This window comes from Podarcis pityusensis (genome assembly GCF_964106645.2).
Source record: "Podarcis pityusensis genome assembly, chromosome: 8".
Lineage (NCBI taxonomy): Eukaryota > Metazoa > Chordata > Lepidosauria > Squamata > Lacertidae > Podarcis > Podarcis pityusensis.
This window is the reverse complement of record NC_138033.1, coordinates 41,416,197-41,433,660: the sequence shown is the minus strand read 5'-3', so window position 1 is coordinate 41,433,660 and position 17,464 is coordinate 41,416,197. Positions and strand designations below refer to the sequence as shown.

General features: G+C 42.4%; 1 long non-coding RNA gene across 1 annotated transcript in view; it reads right to left on the bottom strand.

Annotated features, from left to right (window-relative positions):
- The window catches only part of LOC308482924, a 92,537-nt gene extending 76,005 nt beyond the window's left edge, over nt 1–16,532 (bottom strand). The window contains exon 1 of the long non-coding RNA XR_013989506.1: nt 15,933–16,532. This is a non-coding gene — a long non-coding RNA (uncharacterized lncRNA). The remainder of the gene's footprint in view (nt 1–15,932) is intronic.
- Between the last annotated feature and the right edge of the window lie 932 nt (nt 16,533–17,464).

Genomic DNA, 17,464 nt, shown 5'->3' with positions numbered 1-17,464 from the left:
GTCCTCTGTTGTCCCCTTCTCCTTGTGCCCTCCATCTTTCCCAACATCGGGGTCTATAGGGGTCTATAGAAGCACATAATTTAGGGTAAAATATCTACAAAAATAATATGAATGTTCCCTTCAATAACAGGTTGACATGAAAATAGGACGGAATGGACCTATGAATATATACATGCAAAACTGAGTTCTGCAGTGGCAAAACTGAGTCTGAGGAAGAAGCAGACAGCCAGGACCACCCTCTGGACTGGTTGTAAGAAGGCCGGTGGTTTGGAGGAATCAAGACTGAGGCTGGTTAGGCAGTGTCCCATATGCCCTAATGGACCAGCATCCACTGACAGCAATGTAGCTTCTCATTTTGCTAAGAAAGGACAGGAACACATACAGCTCACAGAGCAGAGAGATGTGAAAGTGTCTCTTACTAGGTTGTGGAGAAACATGAAGAGCAGGAAGCATAAAGTACTTGCACTTCCTGTTTTCTCACATTACACAATGCCTGAAGCCACTCTTGGATCTCAGGTCTTGGAACCAGGCTTTTCAAGACTCTGGATACAAGTTATGCAGCAGTTCAGATACTGCAAAATTATCCTAATTAACGTGAAATGGGGTACAAAGGTGGGGCAACCAAACAGTCTGTTTGCTTTGATCTCAAACATTCAACTCAGCCTAGGGCCAGTTTTCCTTAACTGATGATATTACGGCATCGCAAATCACAAGTGAAGGTGAAACTGACCAGAACAAAGGCAAAATTGGGAGATTCTTTTTCAAAGCCAGAGGGAAGGAGATCACCTTGAACACAGGGTGTCTCCTTCCCCAAATAGGGAGAGTTTTTAGTTTAGGTCTGTAGCTTGTGATTTTATGGTGTGAGCCCACAATGCTTCAGACACAAGGTGGTGAAAGAAAACACAGTCACACGGTGCCTGTTATTAAGGGGAATAAACATACACTCAACTAATCTTTAAAGAAAATAGTATTTCAGATTTTTCACAAGATAAAATAAGCAGGTACAAAGCAAAATCACTTGAAAATTATATCTTGGGTAAGAATGTTTGGTTTTGCAAAAGGCCTTTTGCACATTATGAAATACAGGACAAACAAGTGCAACACATTCATCTCTTAAAGCTGTGTGATAATTGTCACAGAAGAGCAATTCAGTTCATCAACCCTCAAGGTTTCTTTCATTGATTAATTTTTTACATGTTTCACCATGGCTATCCAAAACAGGGGTAACAAACGTGTAAGAATAAGTCCATGAAAATGTGTAAAGAAAAAAATTAAACCCTAAGTATAGTTAATAAATAAAATGGGTTTATCCAGAAGGAGTTCTGTCAGGTTTAGAACACTGGATTAATTATCCAAATCACTGGAAGTGTGTGTGAGTGTTTATTGCTCACCAAACATTTGTGTTGTTTTGTGAGTTTCTGTTCCTTTGGTTATTATTTCTTGCTGCCATTTTCATTTTTCTTTGTTGCTTTTGTTCTTGTAATCCTCATTTGTCCACAGTTCTCCTTAGTCTGATTGTCTGTGGTAAGTTCATGTAATGTATTTATGGCTGTCCATGATGCCATCACATCATGGCATCACCTGCAAAATCATGTGGACCACCACATCCAATAGGCATCTTGGGAAGTCTGGGGAAAATGAAGTTGAGGGACAATGAATATGGTAACAAAAAGAACTGCATCACAACAACACACAACTATGTTTGGAGCAAGTACTTTAAAACTGTTGAAAATGGGAGGCACTTTTAGATTAGCCCAGGACAGGCTTCCTCAGCCTTGGCCCTTCAGATGTTTTGAGAATACAATTCCCATCATCCCTGACCACTGGTCCTGCTAGCTAGGGATCATGGGAATTGTAGGCCAAAAACATCTGGAGGGCTGAGGTTGAGGAAGCCTGGCCTAGGATAATTTGTCATTTTGAAGCTCATCAGCATGACAGACTAAACAGAATAAAATTATTTTTCTGTGAAATCATCTATAACTTGAACTTAGTGTCCACTGAAATCATAATTATTCATAATTATTCACTTGTCCCACTAAGTTCAGTGGGACTTACAGTCAACTAACAGTCTGGATCCAATCCATAGTATATTTTTAGGTAATGATGCATATAGCTCTAGCCAAATCCAGTTCAACATCAGTACACCTATGCATGGAAATGATGCTGTCTTGGGAGTCAGAGAAGCCAACTTAAAGGAAAGGACCTAAGTTAGCCATGTCCATCAATTCTGCTCTGAGTAGAACTCAGAGTAGAACTCAGTGGGTACAAACCCATTGAACTGAATGAAAATTAGTTTCTGACCTGGTGATGGAGGTGTATCTATAGGGAATGGAAATTGTTGGCTTCTCAGTCATATTAAGAAAAATGAGAAGGGTCAATCACTATTGGGGTCCATTCCTAATAAATTGTTGTTGTTGTTGTTATTCCCATTGGATGGTTTCCCAACCACTCAGAATCACCAACAAGTAGATGTCCACACCTTAGTGAATCTGTCTCTCTTGTCTGAAATGTTGGTCCCTTTTGTAAGACTTCTGACCAAAGAGAAAAGCAAAACAAGTTCTGTTGTGAATATCACGGAATCACTTCAAGATCAGAGTGAGGTCCACTCATTAATGAATGTCATTTGAGATAATTAAATAGCCCTTTCTGGCTGGTTGGACACAGAGGATGCAAAATGTTTACTGGGAATCCCATGGGAAGACTGGAAGGCTTGGCCTCCAAATAATGTTTCAATTTGTTCCAAACTGGGTATCTTGGCGGCTGCAGGCAACGGCTAGAGGCAATGGCTGTGCAGGATCAGCCTGAGGGATCTCAGACCTGCTAATCTCTGGGAGGTAATTATATTCTGACTGAGGCTAAATTAACAAATATATAATTTGCCAGTTTAGATCTCCTCCTTATTACAGAGATGTAGGAAGTAGTACCTATAATACTGCCTTTCCCAGGCTACCTTTTATATCTCCAAGGGTTGATGCACTTTATTAATGCTTCCATCTTACAGAGGGGGAGCCATGTTAGTCTGCTGCAGCACAAACAAAGAGGCTATTCTTAAATCACAATACCCAGCCAATGAACCAAAAAGTGGACCAAAAAAGCAGGTCAACAAAGAGAATAATCTACGATAGGACAGACTCCATACAGAAAGTGACAGAACACCACTTGCAAAGCACAACTGCCAGGTCAAACTGCTACAATGGATGCACTGATGATCTATATTGGCTTGCCTAGAGTAGGATTGCCATATTTCAAAAAGTAAAAAACAGGACACCCACAAAGAACTTTTTTTATTTTTTACGAAACCACTGAAATTGTTGACCCACAATTTTCCAATTGACTTGCCTAAGATCTGTGACAAAGCGCCGCCTTTTGGAAATTCCCCCCAGACGTCAATTACTCCTTTGAAATCCCAGTAATGTCTGGGAAAATCTGGATGTATGGCAGCCCTAAGAGCCTAGGGATACCAAACCAGCACCCATGGGTGCACTTGCACCAACCAGCTAACACCTATCTTGCTGCCCTGAGAAGGACCATTCTGCTGCAATTTGATTTGTGAAAGAAGTAATCTATTCTCACCCCTTCCCATCTTATTTTACCTCCACAACAACCCAATGAGGTAGGTTAAGCTCAAAGAGAGTGACTGGCCACCAAAAAACTTAATGGTTTAGAAGGGACTTGACCTCTGCTCTCCCAGGAGCCAACACCATGAATGGAAGCTTAAGAACCAAAACACCTTATTAGGACACCTACAATTTTGAACTTCTTCACCTTACATATGAGCAGGCACTGTCTTGATTATATTTTTGGTGCCTATTAAAGATCTTCCTTTTCCAAACAATCCTCATTTTAACCGGAGTTTTCTATCCCACTCTATACTGGACTTGAAATGTGTGTGTTTATCACTTTGGGATGTTTTATGGGAAGTGTTTCAGAATTAATTAAACTAACAATTCACTGTAGCTTGTGCAGCCTGACCCTATGCATGCAAGCCTTGTTTAGTTCAAGTGAGCCTAGGCACACTTTCTCCATGTGCAGGCAAGGCTGTATTAGATTTGCTTCTGAGTAAACATGCACAAGACCGCTTTCCAGCTTCTGTCTCTTTCTCTCCCCCTCCTTTCTGCATTACATGAGAGGGACAATCCTTTGAAGAACGTTATGCTGAGAGACAATGATTGTCTCAGGGTTGCTCACTAAGCTTCATGGTTGTGTTTGGATTTGAACCCAGGTCTCCTTAGTCTTAGCACATCACTCTAATTGCTGCATCATATTGGTATAACCTTGTAATGCAATGTCTTTGAGAATTCCCCTCTTTCTAAGCAGAGATTTTATGTTTGTAGGTTAATTCATTGGCAAGTAGTTTGTCCTGCTAAAGCTATTGCATGTATATTCCCATACGTAGTAACACAAGCCAACTTGGATATTGCTGACCAGGTAACCTATCTGTCCCTTGACGCATGCGTTTGCTAAATATTTTCACTCTCAGACAATAGAGATTTGTATTCTTAAGCCTCTACATTAATCTCAGGGACATGGAGACTCAAGTTCCCTTCCTACTGTGAAATGCATTTTATACCACACTCCAGTGTTGATGTTTTACCAAAAATTTAAAATGACCTTATTGTTCCCCACCCCATCCTAACATTCATGGGGAAATAAGGCAAAGAAGCTAATTAAGAAATAAAGATTTTGGTCTTCTGCACTTATGCTTGCTTTCCTTTCTAATAAAATATTTAAGCTAAATTGAATTTAACTTAACTCGATGACTGTTTAACCTTAGCAGTCATCAGTTTACTGCAGTTATTTCCAGAGTGTTTTTTTTAAAAATGGGGGGGGGGGAAGCTTAAACAACTTTGGCACTTTACCAAAAATGCTCTGGCATCCTCTCTTTGACTGTGAGTTTATAATTCCTGATTCACCGGTGCAATAGTTTAAGGAAAGCAATTTTACAATATTTTTCATTTATAAGAAAACAGATGGAGACGAACGTATCTGCAATTGGGGCTTGCTCAGTTTAATTTATTTCTCAGAGTAAAGTAAAAGATAACTGTGAGGTTGGCACAAGCCAAATTCCATAATGGCATTGCTTGCAAATTATATATATATATATTTGAGATTACTGTCATGGAGAGAAGCGATTCAGTGTCACTAAGGCATCCCCTTCCCCCACGCAGGCTAAACACTCTCCTTCTTCATTTCCAAATGCTGTCTTTCAAAGAAGAGCTACCCCACAAAGAGAATTAAATTTAACCTCCTCTCTGCAACTTGCTGCAAAACAAACAAACTTCCTAAAGTGACATTTCCATTAGACTTGTGTCTCTTTGTTTTTTTAATGGGAGAGGGATGAAAATTACTGTCACATCGGCATATTGTGAAAATGTCATTTGCAGTGAGGAAAAATCCTCACATGCTGTATTAGTCTTCAGAGCCTTTCATTTCATTCATTCTGACTAACACAGTAGGAAACTCACAGCCCATCAGGGACCTATTGAGGCAGGAACCATTGCGAGCTGCTTTTTTTATTTTTTAGAAACAAAAATGATGTTTATTTCCAATGTTTCCTCTAAAATGCTCAAGGTGGTGACTACAGTTCTTCCCCAACCCCCTTTTAAAAAAATCCTCACAACAACCCTCCAAGGTTGGTTAACCTGAGAGATGGTAATTGACCCAAACTCACCCACCCAAGGAATTTCATGGCTGAGTAGGGGGTTGAACCTGGGTTTCCTAATCCGACACTGCACCACACTGCCTTTCAACATGGTGTCTGGAGAATGAATCTTGCTTTGCCAGATAATAGAGGAGACAAGAATAACATGAAGCCTGCAGCTTCTGGGTAAGGTAACCCTTTAGCCTCCTTTGGTCTCAAGGAGGCAGAAGGGGTCCCTCTCCCTGACTAGAGGGGGCCACAAAGCTTCGTTTTCTGCCATCTATATGCAGCTTTCTAGCCACACCCACTGCCTCCATTATCTTGCTCATGAGTAGGCCCACAAGCAGGTTACTGCTCATGAGGAAGCATTCAGCTAGGGTTGAATTTCCCAGATTAGGCAGTCGGGATTATTGCCCGGGTGGAAAATCACTGAGTGTCCTGGAAAATCCTGGGCGTATGGCAACCCATGTCGACTACTTTGCATCTCCATTTACAAAGATCAGGTAAGAGGTAAGATCTTTGTAAGATCTTTGCCTAAATCCACGTAGAGCTGAAGAGACAGTATTGGATTAGATAAACAAATGATATAAGGCAGCTTCCTTTTTCTCCCTTTGTTATAACACTAGAATACAGGTCAAGCACATCAGGCCGAATGTTGGAAGATTCAGGACAGACAAAAGGAAGTACTTCTTTGTACAGCACAGAGTTGGACCATGGGATCTGATCTGACAATAGCTAATGATGCCCACCAGTTTGTATGGCTTTAGAAGGGAGGCTTTGGCAGATGACGCTATCAGTAGCTACTAATCTTGAACTGATAAGGGGTTAGGGTTTGGACTCCACATTCTAATATGTGTTTTAAAAAAATACTCATTGGAGCCCTTGGCACCTTAAAGTTTATCTAGTTCTGGCTTAAGAGACTTCTGGACAAGGACAGTATTGGCCAGAGCCAAATCTGAATCTGCTACAGACCAAACACAGACATTGAGGACCAAAGACAGAGGGAGCAGCATGAGAATGGACTGGCAAGGAATTAACCTACCACCCCCACCCCCCACAGGGGCTCCAACATTCCGGAATTTTGCAGACAACCAACTTGCTTGGTCTACTTCTGGGACTAAGTTATTACTCCAAGTACTGAAAGGGCAGCATGTGTATATTCTCAAAATATTTTCTTGGGACCACTTTAGAGATCACCTGGAGTGGCATGGTTGCTGGTCCTTTTGGCATTGCTTCCAAGCTATTCCAGGTTCCACCCATGTGGTTAAACTGAACTTGTATGCCTACATAGTGTGGCAGTAAATGGGGGTTATTTTTCATGTTATAAATGCATGCATATGCCACTAAACCATGTGGGTGGAAGCCTTATACATTCCTGGAGTGGTGTGGGAGCAGTCATGGAGGGGAAGCAACTACATGGGCACCAGATAATGTATAAAGCAGTCTTGAGTGATTTGAAATCAGGATCCTGGACCACTGCCAATTTGGGTGGCCAGGTGTCCTACATTACAAAGGCCAACCCTCTATTTGAAGGACTGTCCAGTCCAAGTTCAGTTTCAAGATAGAGAATGGAAGGAAGGCAAAGTAGGGGCAACTTGAAGTTACCTGTCAACTGTTAGCCCCTGAACAACAGAACAAGCAGGGGCATGGTTACAGTCTCTAAGATGTATAGTATTTCTATTGAAATTATAACCATTAGCAATTATTCCTTTGCACTGAGCTGCGTAAATCAGCACATGCAAATTGTATGCAAATTTGCATGCTTTTTTGTGTATACCCCTTTTTGAGCTGAACTATATTTGTCCAGGAACTGTCTTCCTCGTTTCACTGCAGCATCAGCTTTTATTGGTGACTATGGTGTTGATTTAATTTATCTCATATTTTTTATGATAAACACATCACATTAGAATAATACAAACATTATTGTGCAAATTAACATTGTAGTCCAAATTAATAGTCTGCGTTATATTTACCAGGGAGTATGGAAAAAGGTCGTGTAGGAGGAGAGTCATATTATGGGCCCTGATTAATCATACTTCATTAGTGCAGACAGGAAGCCATAAAACAAAATTACATTTGTGAGTCAATTGCTGGAAGAAGCAGGGCCAGAGAGTTGTAGTACAAGAATGATCCCCTTTCCTCACTCTTTCTCCCAGTGAAACACCTCTGGAACACTCTATAATTGACCATGAAAGAAGCCGCTTTAGATGGGAAGCAGATTAAAAGACTTAAGGAACTTGTTTGCAAAGCTCACCTCCTATCCATTCCACAGTATTCAGGAGCCAGGCTTGTGCATGAGCTAAAGTTAGGTTAGGTTGTATTAAATTCACAAATTGCTTCCCACAACAAGAAGTCTGGAAGCAATTTAAGACAAACAAAATATACCAATACAAATCAATAAACGTACTGAAAACCCTACCAAAGAAAAAAGAAAAGAAAATCATGGGTGCTGTCCAAATGCCCAGGAAAACAAAAATGTATTTTCCTGGTGCCAGAATGATGATGCCAGGCAGGTCTCCTTGGGGATAATATTCCATAGATGGGAGCTACTACAGAAAAAGCCTATGGTTTCACCACCACCCTCTAGACATGCCTTGGAGGTGACATTCAGAGAAGGGCCTCAAAAGATGATCTTAGGACCTGGGAAGGGTCATATCGAGAAAAGGCTGTCATATAGGTACAGTCATACCTCGGGTTGAATGTGCTTCAGGTTGAGCACTTTCGGTTTTCGCTCCATGGCAACCTGGAAGTAATGGAGCGTGTTACTTCCGGGTTTCGCTGCTCGCGCATGCGTATAGGCTCAAAATGACGTCACGCACATGCATGGAAGTGGCAAAACACGACCCGTGCACGCACAGATGCACCATCGTGTCTTACGTTCTATTCAGGATGTGAATGGGGCTCCGGAACGGGTCTCCGTTCACATCCCGAGGTACCACTGTATAGGCATCCCAAGATGTATAACACTTTAAAGGTCAAAACCAAAACTTTAAATTCAGCCTAGAAACAAATTGGTAGGCAGTGCAGTCAGGCCAGAACCAATGTTATAGGTTCAGGCCTGTCCCAGCTAAAAATCTAGCCACTGCATTCTACACTAGCTACAGAAGTGACTTGCTTGGTAGGGCGAAGCTGCTATGATGTCTTCCTGGCAGGTGGGTCACAGTTGCTTACTGGGAAGGGGGGGGAGCACCAGGGAGGTTGGCATGGTCAAAATGGAAAAAAGGTATATTTTGTAAAACACCATTCTCCACTTATCTGGGAACCATGTACAGTATACTCACCCTAGGTGACAAGGTGAAGGGCCATAGCTACATGGTAGAGCAACTGCTTTGTATGCAGAAGGTCCCAGTTTCAATTCCTTGGTATTTCCAGGTAAGGCTGGAGGAGACCTGTATCTGTAACCTGGAGAGCCACTGCCAGTCAGCATAGACAATACTGAGCTAGAAGGACCAATGGCCTCACTCAGCATAAGGCCATCTTCCTATGTGTGGCTATCTACATGGTTACATCTCTCTTTCATTATCTGGGAGTCTTTACACATCTTAGGTGGGCTCTTTAACTTAAGCCATTTGGTGCTATACTGCATTTCATCTCAAAAGCCTTTACTGTGTTCTCTGGTGGTTATCCTTATAGGAGATCTGTAACTGCTTTCCATCTGATGAACAGGAGGCCTTAAAAGTTCAGTGTGTTTGTGCGTGTGTTCTTGGTTTGGGGGCTGCTTGTCTTCCTTTCCTTTCCTTTTTTAAACGTGTCATCATGATATATGGGCATTGCACTCATTGTGGCTTGTCAGGCTAGATCAGGCTGCATCTTGTCACACAGAGAAACAAATGAAGGCAATATGACTGAGTTGCAGATACATATCACAGGCCATTATAAAGTTAATAAAAACTTTCTTTGATGGGAAGTGCATTTGATGTGTTCTCTGAATGTGCCTCGGATCATGTTGCCTTCTCCCCCGCCACAAGTCAGAATCTCCAAATCTTTCATTCTTCCATTTAAAGTACTTAACTGGTTGAATTCCATGTTACTGAGGCATGCATCAAACCACCCTGCCCCTGATTCCACCCCTCTCCTTTTTCTTCTCCCCACTGAGCAATACTGTTGTTGAGGATACTGCAGAAAAGCAAAACAAAATTCTAATGAAGGTGATATTGTAATAAAAAGAAGTATATTACAATGTTAACATTTATTAATATTAATGAGATTACTATGGCTTCTTATTCATATCTGTATTAATTGACTCGACAACTGGCAGAGGGAGCCTGAGAAAATGAATGCATAAGCAGGAAGTAGAGACAGCAACTCTTTGACATTTATTGAAGGGAAGGGTGCCTCTTAAGTGTAAAAGATGAGTGAACTGGTTTTAGTGGGGGAAAGAGGGATCTGAAGGATGGACCAACCAGGATTGGAGGCAATGTGCCTCTGAATGCCACTTGCTGGGAGTGCTAGTGGGGATTCAGTTTGCATTTAAAGGTGAGCGTACCTAATTTGTACTTTCTGAAACAGTTTGTGAACCAAAAACACACGCATCCTTCAAAATTCGCACTTCTCCGAATTTTTCCATGCAGTTCTCCAGCAAAGTAATGTATGCACAAATGCAAAAGCATGTTTGAAAAGCATATATCACTGAAAATGATATACAAAAATGCATTTAAATAGGCCCAATTGCATGCAGAGATGTATTTAATAGGAGAAATTTGTACTAAAATGCTGGTGAATTTTCGCGAAGATTCAAAAAGAATTGCAAACTGACGTGGAAATTTGGGGTACTGAATTTAAGATTGGGAAAATGAGAAACAAAGAAATCAAAGCTTGTCAGATTTGCCCATCCCCAGCTGTTGTGTTATGCTGTTGTGTTATGTTATGCTCAGGTCCTGCTTGCAAGCTCCCTGTAGGCATCCAGTTGGCCATTGTGAGAACCAGATGCTGGACTAGATAGGCCTTTGACCTGATCCAGAAGGGCTCTTCCTATGCTATTATGATTCATTTTTTAGAGTCACAGAACTGTAGAGTTGGAACAGACTCTGAGGATAATCTAATCTAACCTCCTGCAATGCAGGAATATACAGCTGTCCCATATGAGGATCTAACATGCAACCTTGGTTTTAATGCCAGTCACTCTTTTGATTTAGTTCACCCGGTTCATACATTACTTTTATATATATATATTTAAAAGAAGCATGAATTTTAGATGAGAATTTTCTATCTTGCAAATCAGGAGCAGGCAGACTTCAGGCTAGTGGGTTCAGCTTTGTCTTCAAGTGAGAACCACCAAACCTGGCCTGCTTCCAATTATTAATAATTAAAGAATTCTGAGAACAGGAATTTGTTCTGAGTACCAGAACTCAATGGAGCTCACAGGCTCACACATATATCCACTCCCAATTATCCCAAGTTTTCTTCATTTCATCAAAATTTATGGTGACAGAGGGATGGTCGTTCTGCTGCTATTGTTAAAAAACTGGAAATCAGAAATCCTTGTCAACCACCCAGAAAATCTGGTCACAACCACACTATACATTTGAAACACTCTTATACACCACTTTAACAGCAATGGAGAATCCTGAAAACTATGGCTTTCTAAGGGCGCTGGGAATTGTACATTTGTGAGGTGAGAACCCTTAACAAACTACAGTTCCCAGGATTCTCTGGGAGAAGCCATGACTGTTAAAGTGGTGTAAGAGTGCCTTAAATGTACTATGCTGATGTGTACAGGGTGTATACAGGGCCCATGATCACACATACATGCAATCTGTATGCATGTGGACTCTTTTGCATCATCACTTTCACATAAGTTTGTGTGAGTGGAAGCAGGGCCTGTGGGCATGATCCTCCTCTTGCCTCTGTTCAATTGAACATGTGAAAGGGGCTTCTGTGCCTCCCAGTTCAAGCTGCATGATGCTATCTCCTGGCTGCCCCCACCTCGGTTGGGCACTGTGTTGCAAGGGCTGGAGAGATTCCCCCCAAATCAGGAAGCCATTATTATTCTTGATGAAACATCTGTCGACCTCTAAGATGAACATCAATCAATTTCTGAGCAATTAACCCAACAAAGACTAGTACCCACCATTTTGCTCTGTTTCAGCAATCAACAGGGAGCTTATGTTAAAGTTACTACATAAGTAGTACCTCACACTGTGTAGGCTGTAATACTTGAACCCTGATTCCTTGCCGAATGTAGGCAGGGTTGCTAGGCAATAGGGACATATTTACATCTATGGTGGGAATGTCCAAAAACCAAAGCTTTAAGGGTTATTGTTTTCTAAGCAATTGGATCAATTGTTTTTGGCTATACATACCCTGAAGATTATTGTATGCATTTTTTTTATACTTGCCTAGTTTTGGTCTTTGTTTGTGCTTGTGCCTGCCCCCCCCCCCCCATTATGAAATGATTTTTTAAAACCTAGTTGTGTGAATTATTGTGTAATTGATCTCATGTGTAGGATTTATCAAAACTCAATAAAAATCTATACGAAAGAGAAAATGAAACAAAGAGATGCAGCAACATTATCTCTTTTACAAAAGCAAGAAGCAAACTGCTTTGAGCCTAGGGAAACATACCAAAATTTCATTCTTAAGCAAAAAACATTATTTCCTTTTTCAACCTTTGATTTATAGAATTGGGATAATTTCATTTCTCACTGGTTTTTCAGAGGTTAAAGCATTTTAAGATGTTAACTAAATGATATCAGTAAGAATATTATGGGGAACTGGGCTACATTCTAGGGGAGCCAGGTTGTTCAGGAAGTACCTGGGAGGTTGTTCCACAGCACCTGAACTATGCTGTGCCTTGGTAACTGAAGCTTACAGGAAGTTTTGGATGAAGTTATATAAGTACAACTACAGTATATATGCAATGCCTCTTTTGTTTAATATATGCAACTTGCAAAAGTATGAAGTGGCCACAGCCTTCATTTTGCCAGCCAGTTGGATGGAGACAGATTTAAGAGAGATACCTCAAAAGGTGTTCTATTAGGCAAATTTACAGGGCTCAATGATTAATTATACCCATAATAATCCACTCCCATAGCCACAGGCCCAAAGCGGCTATTACTCAGAATATAAATACCAGCCTCTTTCTCACAGGCAACTCAAGACACCATGGAGTCTGCATTAGTGAAAAACCCTTGGAAAACATTCAGTGACTTTCCCATTCATACTAATCTCAGGAATAAAATTACAGTCTGGAGCTGCATGGAAGGGAAGGGCCATGGCTCAGTGGCAGAGCATGTGCCTTCCATGGAGACTACCTCAGGTTAAATCTGAAGCATCTCCAGGGAGGACTAGGAAAGGAAGTGCCTCACCAGGTGGGGCAAAGCTGTTATGCTAGCTTCTTGGCAGGTGGGTCCCTGTTGCTTAGTGGGTAGAAAGGGGAGGCAGAGGGGAGGCTGGTGTGGTGTAAACACAGCAGCAGGAGCGGCATATTGGCCTCACTAGTCTGTTTGCACCATGCCAACCATGCCAACACTTCCATGCATGTTTTAAGAGTCATCTGCCCACCCTCCTCTCAGGGATTTAACTTCTCATGTCTTCCAGGGGAGGGGGATGAAATCTGAACAACTCAAACACATAATGTATGCACATTAACAATATTTTTGAAATGGTATCCCAGCATGGCCACAAAATGCCAAACTGGGACATTGTCTTAGCAGAAACAGGTGCCAGAAAGTGGGGGTTATCCCTGGGAAATAGGAGAGAGTTGGGAGCATACATGTACATGTGTGCCAGTCCCACCCCACAGGAAGAATTTACCTCCGGATTCTTCCAGATGTTCTGCCTGAGCAGGATGATTCAAACTCACAGCAAGTTTCCCTCTGGGCAATATTCGGTGGCAACTATAGGCAAGAAATTACCATTGCCAAGAAACTCTGGTTATAGGGAATGAGCTTTCTACTGTGGAATCTGCCTTTAGCCTTTGGAGCATGGTAGTGCAATTAGGCTCATAACCAGAAATGCTGTGGCAAGAGGAGGTCTAAGGGTGTCTGGGGGTGGAGTGAGGTAAATCAAAGCAAAGAAGTAAGAATCTAAATATCCAGAGCTTAATAAAGTTATTTATCCATTTAGTTGTTACCTGGATAAATTCATCCCTCCAGAAGGAGCCCAGGGTGATGTACAATAAAAGATTAAAAACAACCAAATGCATCAAATAGATAAAATAGAAAAGAATGAAGCCATTAAAGCACAGAATTCAGTTGCAGCCATTGGTTATTAACCCAGCAGCATTTCATTTTCTAAAAAGCCATAGTAAACAAGGAAATCTTCAGATGGTGTTTGAATGTAAAAAATGAGGAGTTAAAGCAAATGCAACTCCTGGGGGGAGGTGTTCCGATGTCAGGGGGCCAGGATAAAGAAGACCCTGTCACACAATTTGAACCATAAGTCCTAGTGGAGTCCACAAGCAGAATATCCTCCCACCTGATTGGGTTGGCTGGTATTGGAGGAAGCATCCTGCAACTACTGGGACCCTGAGCTCTTTAGGCTTCACAAACCAACACCTTGAGTCAGTCTGGTACCACACAGCCAGTTATGTCCCTGCATTCCATATTGAGTAAATGTAGTTTAGAAAATGTAAAACGACATGTCTAGTGACTATCAGTTGTCTCAGTCCCTTTGTATTCATTAGCCGGAGCAATGGAAGATTTTTGTGGTAGAACAAAAAAACAACATGGCTAATTTGGTCCCTTAACCTGGCAATTGGATAGAATTGCTTCACAAATAAAAGGTTCAGCACTTAAAAGAAAGATAATAAGGCTAAAGCAACTCCTCCATGAGGAAAAGTTACAACGTTTAGGGCTTTTGCTTAACAGAGCAAGAAAGGCAACTCACTACCTGGCGCAGGGCTTACATGCCTTATAGGAACTGCTGCTGTGGCTACCACCCAGGAGGACTCCCCTGCTCAGTACCTGAGGGCCCCAGTCCTGCAACTCACCACCTGGCCCAGGGCGGGGCCTGATGGGCTCTATAGGGGATTACTGCCGCTGCCGCCGCTGGGCAGAGAAGGCTCCATTTTGTTTTGTTTTTGTTTTTTGTTTAAATTGCTGTTATTTTTTTACCTATGTCATTTTAAACTGTGATATTAATGCTGTATTCTTAGTTTTAGATTTTGATTTATGTGGAAATTGTTTCCCATTTGGTTGTGTATTTTTTGATGTGGTTTATTTACTGTTTGTAGGGACGCGGGTGGCGCTGTGGGTAAAACCTCAGCGCCTAGGACTTGCCGATCGTCAGGTTGGCGGTTCGAATTCCCACGGCGGGGTGCGCTCCCATCGTTAGGTCCCAGCACCTGCCAACCTAGCAGTTCGAAAGCACCCCTGGGTGCAAGTAGATAAATAGGGACCGCTTACTAGCGGGAAGGTAAACGGCGTTTCCGTGTGCTGCACTGGCTCGCCAGATGCAGCTTGTCACACTGGCCACATGACCCGGAAGTGTCTTCGGACAGCGCTGGCCCCCGGCCTCTTAAGTGAGATGGGCGCACAACCCCAGAGTCGGACACGACTGGCCCATACGGGCAGGGGTACCTTTACCTTTATTTACTGTTTATGGCTTTTGTAATTATGCAAATCTTGTTATGCTGTAAGCTGCCTTGAGCATTGTTTTTTTAACTGTGGAAAGGCGGCATACAAATAAAAAATGATGATGAAATGATGATAATGGGTGGGGACATGACAGAGGTGTATATAATTATGCATAGTGTGGATAAAGTGAGCAGGGATGTATTTTTTGTCCCTCTCTGAAAATCCGAGAACCTGTGAGATTCAAGACAGACAAAAGGAAGTACTTCTTCACCCAGTTAAACATAGGATTTACTACCACAAGATGCAGTGCGGGTCACCAACTTGGACTGCTTTAAAAAGGGACAATTTATTTATTTATGACATTTATATCCTGTCCTTCCTCTCAAATGAGCCCAGGGCAGCAAACACACAGAGAGAAATTAAAAAACAATATAAAAACAAATTTAAAACATTTGAAAACTGTTAAAAACTTCTGAAAGCAAGAAAAACGCAATAAAGCATCCAAGGCAAATTTAAGAACAGGCATAACCGAATCATGTGTCTGGATACAGAGATCTTTTCTGCAGGTGCCTGAAAGTAACAATTAGGTGCTTGCCTAATGTCAATAAGCAGGGACTTCCAAAGGACAGGGGCTGCCACACTAAAAGAATGATTCCTTACAAGTGAAGAGCAAACATTGTGTAGCACTTGAAAAGTGGAACATCAGTCAAATTAATCGAGGAGAAAGAAGGCTACCAATGGCTACTAGTCATGATAACTATAGTCTATATTACCTCCAGTATGAAAGATGGTTTGTGTGGTGTTTGCCTCCTAGGATGCGTCAAGGGAAGGGTTAAAATGGGTGTGATGTGATTGGCCAGTGAGAATGCAAGAGGGGAGTAAAAGATAGAGTGGGAGGTTTTGAAAGTCAGTTGAGGTTTGGGAGTTGGGAGTTGAGGGTTGTCAGTTGGGAGTTGAGGCTTGGGTGTTGGAGAAGGAAGAGGGAGGCTTAGGTGTGGGTTGGTAGAGTTGTATTGTGAGAAAGTGAGAGGAATTGTTAGGTTGAGTCAGATAGATAGTTGGAATAATCAGTTTGGAGTTGTTAGGAACTAAGATTAGGAAACTGACAAGAGAAAAATAAACTGTAACCATACGCTTGTTCCTGCATTTAAAAATAAAGTTGATTATTTGTCTATGTTAACAACTGTCTGGACTCCGTGTGTCCCCGTGAGCAGCGGGGTGGTGGCAGCGAAGAAAGCTAACCGCAGTGGTGGCACAGGGTTAATAGACAGTCAAATGTCCGGGGGCCCTGTGTGATCGCCACAGTTTGCCTCTGAATACCAGTTGCAGGAGAACAAGAGCAGGAGCAGTGCTGTTTTTCAAGACAAAATGGTGCTGGAATGCACCTCCCTCAGAAGACTCACCCCAGAGTCCAAAGAGGATGTATTTGGGCTGGGGGGGGGCAGGTCTCCTTGCCAGCCAGAGGGTAGTTGAGGCTGCTCAGCTGAGGCAAGCGGAACCTTCCTTGCCTGAGCTGAGCAGCTTAAAGCCCCCCCCCCACCTTGTGTGAACTAGAACAGCTGGGGGTTTGCTCAGCTGAGGTACAGCTTCCCTGTGCATCAGCTGTTAGCTGGGTGGTTGAAGAGCCTCATCAAAGCTCCGCTGTGCCTCCAACTCGGGAGGAGACCCTCTCTGGAGCCCATAGAGTATGTCCCCTTAGAGCATGGGTAGGCAAACTAAGGCCCAGGGGGTCGGATCCAGCCCAATCGCCTTCTAAATCTGGCCCATGGATGGTCCAGGAATGTTTTTACATGAGTAGAATATGTCCTTTTATTTAAAATGCATCTCTGAGTTACTTGTGGGGCCTGCCTGGTGTTTTTACATGAGTAGAATGTGTGCTTTTATTTAAAATGCATCTCTGGGTTATTTGTGGGGCATAGGAATTTTTTCATATATTTTTTTCAAAATCAAGTCTGGCCCCCCACAAGATCTGAGAGACAGTGGACCGGCCCCCTGCTGAAAAAGTTTGTTGGCCCCTGCCTTAGAGCTCTGGGGAGGGTTTCGTCATGAGCCAGAGGTCCAGCAGGGCTTTGCTGAGGCTGTTAAGGTTTCTCCCCACACTTCCAGGGGTCACCTGAGAGATTCTGGAATGCTGTTCCGGAGCAATCTGGCTGAAAAAAAATCCCTGAACAGGAGAGTGTAATTGCACACACATTCTCCTCTCTTCCTATAGGCATTTGGTTGACCCCCTGTGGGAACAGAAGTTGGACTATATGGGTCTCTCTGGTCTGATCCAGCAGGGCTCTTATGTCCTTCCTATCTCTGA